At 31.6% G+C, this 8,429-nt stretch overlaps 1 pseudogene; it reads left to right on the top strand.

The window, feature by feature from the left end:
- The first annotated feature begins 722 nt into the window (after positions 1–722).
- Positions 723–8,120, top strand: LOC143554516 (protein DETOXIFICATION 40-like; annotated as a pseudogene).
- The last annotated feature ends 309 nt before the right edge of the window (positions 8,121–8,429 follow it).

The raw sequence follows: 8,429 nt of genomic DNA, 5'->3' as shown, positions 1-8,429 counted from the left end.
TGCTAGAATATCGTATGGGCGATTCTTTGTCTAAAATACCAGTTTTTACTAACAAACCGGTTTAAAGTCCGAGAAATTTTTGATATTTGTAGTCCATATTTTTTCAAAATTACTTTTAATCCAACAATTAATATTCAAAATACTTTAGGAGTATTTTTTAAAGATCGAGTGATTTGGCATTATTTTTTTAATATGGATTAACTTTTAGATTATTTATTGTTATGAAATCACTTAGTTTTGGGTTATTTTTGAACTAAAGTTACATTTATAAAAAATTATAAGGTAAACTATTCAACCGGTTGAACCTCCCGGTATAACTCAGTTCAACCGGTTGTACCATATTTAACTTCATCCGTTACAAGTAAATACCTGTTTTTAAAACATTGCATGTAACTGGTCGAAAGTTGCAAAAAGTAAAATCATAAATGTCACAAAATCTTCATAGATCATAGAAAATTAATTTCCTGCCTATAATCTTATCAATCATTAATAATAATATTAATAATTAGTTGGCACTTAACTAATAGCAATTAATTACAAAACAAATATATACAAACTTTAGGGGATGATTATGTAGTCATTTGAGATCCTCAAAACATGTATCACCTATGTACTCACAGGCTCTCCTAACCCAACTCTAGCAAATGGCAATAGATCCAAGTTCCACCCAAGATGGTGAGTTGGCACAACCACTGGTGGTGCCACCGGTCCCAGGCGAACCGATGAACTCAGAACTAGAGAACATACTATCGGATGCAAGCTTAACATCCTTCCAGCGACTCCGAAAAGCTATGCCCATGGAACTGCATAGCTTGTTCTGGCTAGCGGCTCCGGTGATCATAGTGTACGTGTTGAACAACGTAACATCGATGTCAACGCAAATCTTATGTGGCCATCTCGGTAATCTTGAGCTGGCCGGAGCGTCACTTGGCAACAATGGCGTCCAACTCTTTGCCTTTGGTGTTATGGTAACAATTGAATTCTTTTATTCAGTGCACTAATACATATATATCTGAGTGTTTGTTTCTCATGCTTACGGGTGTTTACGAAACCAAAAAAACCCACACCGAAAATAAAAAAAAAACAAAAAAACAAGACCAAAAAAGCCAAATCGAATTAGAAACCGACAGTTCAGTTTTAAGTTTAGTAAAAACCGAAATATTGGTTTTGCTTTAGTTTTGTGTTTTTGTGAAGAACCGAAAAACCGAATCAGAATAGTAAAAAACAACGGAGAAAACTTCGAACCTTAACCATTAAAACCGAGGTTGTTTGGTAGCTAGCCTCTTAATGGTTAAGAGGTAGTCTTAAGTCTGAATGGTTAAGAGACTATCTCTTAATTGTTACATCTTCCCTGTTCAGACTACCTCTTAACCATTAAAAGGTTATAAACTATTAAGAGGTAGCCTCTTAATGACCATTAAGTGTTATTGAATTTATGACATTTTTATAGTTAATTTTGAATTTAAGTATCTTTTATTATATCTAAATATTCTAGACCCAAATGTTTAATATTTTATTATCCATTAACTTTTTTTAATATATATATATATATATATATGTGTGTGTGTGTGAGAAAGTTAATGTACATATGAAATTAACGCGTTAAACGTGAGAATCAAGTAGAGTAATTATATATATAAGTAGAGTAAATTATATAATTATATTATAGAGTAATTATATTACTTTATGATGTAATTACATAATTAGTCTACTTGTATATATAATTACTCTACTTGTTTGTCACGTTTAATACGTTAATTTCATTTGTATTTGATCCAAACCATCTATAAAATATATAAACGAAACTACAAAAATCCTACATGTCGCTATGTTCGCTCCCCTTTTTTTTGGAGTCACCAGATTTGCTTTATTTTTAAATTGAGGTTTCTAATGCATTTGACCCGAATTCACGGGTATGGGTCTCATCAAACCCTGATATTTCTTAAACGGGTTATAACATCTCATTAAATCAAAAACTAATCTCACCAAATATTTGATAAAAAAATCCTATAAAGTATCAACATACTTAAAATTAATATTTGATTTATTTAAAAAGTATATAACTATCATTTATAATTAAAAACCAATTTCACAGTAAAAAAATAAACGGGTCTTTAGTCTCATCAAACCATATAGATTTTAAACCGGTTTAAAATATCTCATTTATTTGTGAAACAATATACAATAAAAAATAAAAATTCAAAAAATAAATTAATATTAGAAACAAATAATATAAAACAAACCTCGTAATACGGGGAATAAAAACTAGTGTGTATATATATATATATATTTATAGCAAGGTTAAAATAATAGGTATCTTTTTCCTGAAAAGTGTAGGAAGTGATTTTAACCATTAGATCTAATATACCACATAAGGGCAAGATTGTAAACAAACATATCATTTATTTATGGAATTGAATTATTAATTTAATTATATTCCATATTTCTTTGCATATAATCACATTAAATGCATATTCATTTTTAACATAAACACACCAATCTTGTAACGAAATCATCAACTATAACACACTAACTAAATATATAAACACATTAAATACACCGTCATATGAACCACATACATAAATGGAGCAAAGACACACCAACATCTAATTATATGCATCTACTATCTCTTGTCATTCTATCTAAAGTTTATCCATAATTATCAAAATATATAGAATTAATTTTAATTCAAATAAAGCAAGAACTCAAAGAAATATGTGGTCATGATTTTGGGTGGTTTGTGGTGGGTTATTGAAATGTTTTCTCTCTCACATTTGCCTAATTAATTTATTTTTAAATTTAATATAACACACTTGACACACACACACACACACTAATATATATATACTAGTCAGGTGCCCGTACGATATAGCGGAAAATAAAACTTAAAAGTTGTTAGCACGCCAAGCCAAGGATAGCTCTAGCTCGACTTGAACTTCATACCAAGAATGACTCACGTTCGTTAATTATCTTAAATTTTTAAATAACTTGAATACTTTTAGTCACGTTTTTATAAAACATATAAGAAGGCAAAGAAATTAAAGTCGAGTAATATTTGGATAACCATGAGGGGTTAAAGTTGTAAGTATTAGTTAAATTTTGAATTTTAACAAGTTAAAGAGATAAATTATTAAATATGTAGTTATAATAAAACATGACATTGTAAACATTTGTTCTTTAAAAAACTTGTACATTCATGCAGTAATAACTTATACATTTTAAACCGTCGATCTGTTTTGAAAAAAAATTATATTGAAACGTTGACAAAAATATGCTCGTTTAAATAGGTATGTTCAGATTTTTGTTAACCATATTTTTGTAAAACATATATGAAGAAAACTAAAAAGAATAAAAACTTAGAGTAAAAAATGGTTAATCATGAGGGTTTAAAGTTGTAACTAATTCTTAAATTTACAAAATTTAAGTAAAGTTGAGGTACTATACTTATAATTATGTTTATACAAATCAAATGAATGTGGGTAATATGTGTGTAAAAGACAAATATATCCCTACTTAAACATGTGCCTAATGCATAATAAGTTGTAAATCCTTTAATATGAAGTGTCTTAATTTGCCCCTCTTTGATCCTCTTTGATGTATTATATATAGTATAGATATAGAAAATAATTTAAATAAAAATAAGAAGATTTCTAAGACTTAGTGGAATTAGTTCCTACAATTATGGGATCTTGACCTTCACCACCGTTAACTCATTTCTTGAATTTCGATCCATTTATTTGCCAAATACCAAAACAACATACTGCATCCGTAAGTGATTGGATGCTGCTAAACGTACCCTTCTCACATCCATATTTTCTAAACATATCAAGTTTTACATTAATATAATTTAGACATCTTTGTTGTTTCTTTTGTCATTTTGTTATCTTTTATTATTATTATTATTATTATTATTATTATTATTATCATTTTTATAAAAGCATTTTTTTTATTATCTTTTTATGTATATTTAAAAGCCTTTAATAAAAAACATATTTTTTCTTACTTAGAAAAATGTTTTTTTTTCTTATCTAAAAAACGTTGTTTTTCTTGTTTTAAAAAAACGTTTTTTTCCTATACTTGTTTTAATCTTTTTAGAGAGCGGTTTTTTTCATTAAGAGATAGTTTACATTCTTTTATAAAAAATCATATTATTTTTTATAAATAAAAAGATTAAATAACATACAAGTTGGTAAAAAAAAATTAGCTCTTTTCTCATGTAACATTTATCTCATGTATCCAAACATAACAAAAAAATATCAAATTGTTTTTAATATATTAAAAAAAAACTAGCTAAAGAAAACATACAAAACTTTTTAATACATGTAAAAAAAATAAACAAACTTTTAATAAGATTTTAAAGAAATCAGATAATAAAATCAATAACAAAAATATATAAAAACTGTAAAACAAAAATAAAAACTTATAGTTTTTTTATTTGATATTTTAAAAGAATTATAAAATAAAATGAGATGCACTAACATGTCAATTACAAATGTTAAGGGGAAATGAAAGTTCAGGGGGGGGAGTGTATGGATAACAAGGGAGGAGGGTACGTTTAGCCTGACCGTAAGTATGATTGTATAATTATATGATGTATTTATATTTAAAAATTAGTGAAATGGTGTTATGTCATAACATCATTCACATAATCACATCACATGTGATCTGCTGCTACTGTATGATATTAAAAAACAATATTAGGAACTAAGAAATTATATTAAGAAACAAAATCCGAGGATATTGTTTATTAATTGCTCCGGGAATTCTTTATTAAAATAAGAAATGGTGTTTAAAATAAAATTGTAGCAACTATTGTTTGCAGCATAATATACCAATTTGACTGACTTTTTAAAAACTGACGGTTCTATTAATATCAGACTAAATGGATAAAATTGCCCGTAAGATACACCAAGGAAAGAGTAAAGTTAAGAAACACCTTTATGATATCTGATCTAAGCTATTAGATGGGTTGATCTAATTATCTATATTTATTCCTATCATTTCTAGAAAACAATGCGTTTTTACCATAACCTATATATATATATATATATATATATATATATATATATATATATATATATAAAAGCCTTGAAGATTAATATTTAGGGTCAATTTTTTCGTTCGATTAATATAACGGTAAAAACCTGAACGAAACCCGAAAGTCGAAAACAAAAACCAAACGGTTTTGAAAAAAACCAAAAACCACAAATCTGATTTTTAGCCCAAAACTTCACCAAACCGCGGAGCCAACCCCCCCCCCCCCCCCCCAAAAAAAAAAAAAAAAAAAAAAAAAAAAAAAATTCATGCGTATCATTTAGAATCTTAATTTTGTTATTTTGCTTGATGTTTTCAATACTAGCTAAATATATATGTACAACCTACCACTTTATCTGACTAAAAATTTGCAACAAAATCAAGGAGGTTATGTTGAAAAGGTTAAACGTTATTATATTTGAAATATTGAAAATATTCAATTTTAGTTTTTGTTTTTCATTTTCCTCAAGAATTTTTTTTTAATTTTATTTTTTAGTTTAACGGCAAGAAGTTGATTTATTTAGAAAAGCACAATAAGAAAACCTTTAAAAAAATTTAAGCAGATATACTTAAAACGGTTAGGTTTTGAATATATGTTGAGTCATGTTATAATTGTCGAGTATATGTTACTACAGTTTTGTTGTTCAACAAAAATAAGTATATTTACTACAGTTTTAGCAAGCAGACCGATCTGTTACTCGGGAAACTAAATTAACACAAACAAAATTAAGATAATTTATTTAAGCAGCCGATATTATTAGAAATCAAGTTGGTGGTGGAGTGGTAAGGAAGAGACTTGATGTTCAATGTGACTCCAGGTTCGATTCGTGCCCCGGCATTTAATTTCAGCGTCACCAGGGTGATGATGGGAGAGTAGGAGACTAGGCGAGTAGTTAACCGGTTGGATCCTTGAACTGAACGAATTTTATCTCATCGCACTGTCGTGCCTTCAGGCGAATGCTCACGGGCGTTGTCCAAAGACGAGTGTATCCCGGTTTAGTGAATTTGGTCATTTGAAATATTCGTTGACCGTTCAAAAACCAAAGAAACCAACAGCCTAGTCTAGCAAAGAGCGAAACTAAGCAACTTACACACCCATTATTGATTTATATTCTCATTTTTAACTATCTTATGATACTGTGTGTTAAACTGTTTGTAGCTTGGGATGGGAAGTGCAGTTGAAACACTATGTGGGCAAGCATATGGAGCTCATCAATACCAAATGCTTGGTGTTTATCTTCAAAGATCAACCATTCTTTTAATGGCAACCGCAATTCCTCTTATGTTTCTCTACATCTTTTCCAAACAGCTATTGCTTTTGATCGGCCAATCACCCGAGATCGCAGCCGTCGCCTCCCTCTTCATATACGGCCTCATCCCACAACTCTTCGCCTACGCGGCCAACTTCCCGATTCAAAAGTTCCTTCAAGCTCAAAGCGTTGTGAACCCGAGCGCCTACATTGCAGCCGTGATGCTAGGTGTCCATGTTTTGTTGACATGGCTCGCGTTGTACGTGTGGGGCTGGGGCTTGTTGGGCGGCTCACTCGTGTTGAGTTTTTCGTGGTGGGTGATTGTGGGAGCACAGTTTGTGTATATAGTGAAGAGTGATCGGTTCAAGGAGACGTGGACGGGGTTCAGCATACAGGCGTTTTCAGGGCTTTGGGATTTTTTTAAGTTATCCGCTTCGTCTGCTGTTATGTTGTGTCTTGAGATTTGATACTTTCAAATCATGATATTGATCACAGGCCTACTAAAAGATCCTGAGATAGCATTGGATTCAATGACCGTGTGCTCTACTATACTTGGATGGGTTCTGATGATTTCTATCGGGTTTAATGCTGCCGCAAGGTTTGTATACAATCAAATTCTCTTTAGTACGTGCTGTAGATAACATTTCATCTTGTTAATCGAGCTTGACCACTCATTAAACTTCGAGCGCATAATTATTGGTTCATTTGTTCATATTCATAATTTACTTACAGTGTGCGAATTAGCAACGAGCTAGGTGCTGGACATCCTAAATCCGCAGCATTTTCTGTTGTGGTGGTGACTCTTTGCTCGTTTGTGGTATGCCTGATATGTGCTATTGCTATCTTGTCTCTACCGGACGGTTAATCAGGCATCATATAGTGGCGTTGATAGCCGAAAGACAAGGGTACATGCACCGATCAGCCGGTGTCCCGATGATTGAGTGCTATGTGCCTTATGTCCAAGGCTTGATGCAAAACTACTATCGAGCCGGGGGTCTCACCGAAAGCAGCCTCTCTATTCTTATAGGGTAGAGGTAAGGCTGTCTACATCTTACCCTCCTCAGACCCTACCATAGCTTTGCTATTGGTGGGATATACTGAGTACGATGATGATGATGATGATTATCTTGTCTCTACGGGACGTCATAAGTTATGCTTTTACCGATGGTGAAAGTGTCGCTAATGCAGTCTCAGACCTTACCCCGCTGCTTGCATTTTCCATTCTCCTAAATGGCATCCAACCTGTACTTTCAGGTAAGAATCTTCATATATCTTCCTAAAAGTAAATCTTCCCACCATAATATTTTTACTCATTTGTGACAGACTAAATATGCATATTATATATAGGTGTTGCTGTTGGGTGTGGATGGCAAGCATTTGTTGCCTATGTGAATATTGGATGTTATTATGTGGTTGGAGTGCCGCTTGGTTCTTTGTTGGCTTTCAAATTTGATCTTGGTATTAAGGTGATAACAAGCCTACAACTTCTTAATTTTTTTGTTCATTTCTAGTATATTTTCATATCTTATTTATATGTGAATTTCTTTGATGAAACATAGGGAATATGGGCGGGCATGATCGGGGGTATGACAATGCAAACAGTTATTTTGCTATGGGTCACTTTTCGAACCGATTGGAACGTCGAGGTAATTTCATAAATTCGTGTGTGGCCATGTCTAGTTCAGTTGTATTGATCATCGATCATCGTTTATTACAATGATGAGATATGACCGGCCACCAAAGTGACATGCGTGTATATGAACTTTTCAGGTGGAGAAAGCAAGAGATCGAGTGAATCAATGGAAACGTAAGAAAGAGGAACATTTCATAAATTAGCTAAAAAGATTTGTACTTTGTTTGTGACACAATATTGGTAGTTGTTTTAACCTCACAATGCTATGAGTGAGATTGGATTTGTCTTGGTTGTGAAAACCAACTATGACATTATACCTTAAGTCTCCATAGACAGGAGTGTCGAGATTATCTGATAAATGGGTGAATGGAACTTATTTGCAAAGTTGTTTATTGAACTGATGTGAAATGAAGATTAAAATGGTTTATGTAGGTTATAACCGCCTAAATGCAACGGTTTTAACTGCCAAAACATAAGCAAGCCATATGTGACCATTTAAAATTTTTAACCTA

The sequence above is a fragment of the Bidens hawaiensis genome, unplaced genomic scaffold (genome assembly GCF_021521415.1).
Source record: "Bidens hawaiensis isolate Kalapana, Puna unplaced genomic scaffold, B.hawaiensis_p1.1 tig00017719_1, whole genome shotgun sequence".
Taxonomy (NCBI): domain Eukaryota; kingdom Viridiplantae; phylum Streptophyta; class Magnoliopsida; order Asterales; family Asteraceae; genus Bidens; species Bidens hawaiensis.
Note: the sequence above shows the minus strand (reverse complement) of the source record. Positions and strands in the feature narration are given on the sequence as shown.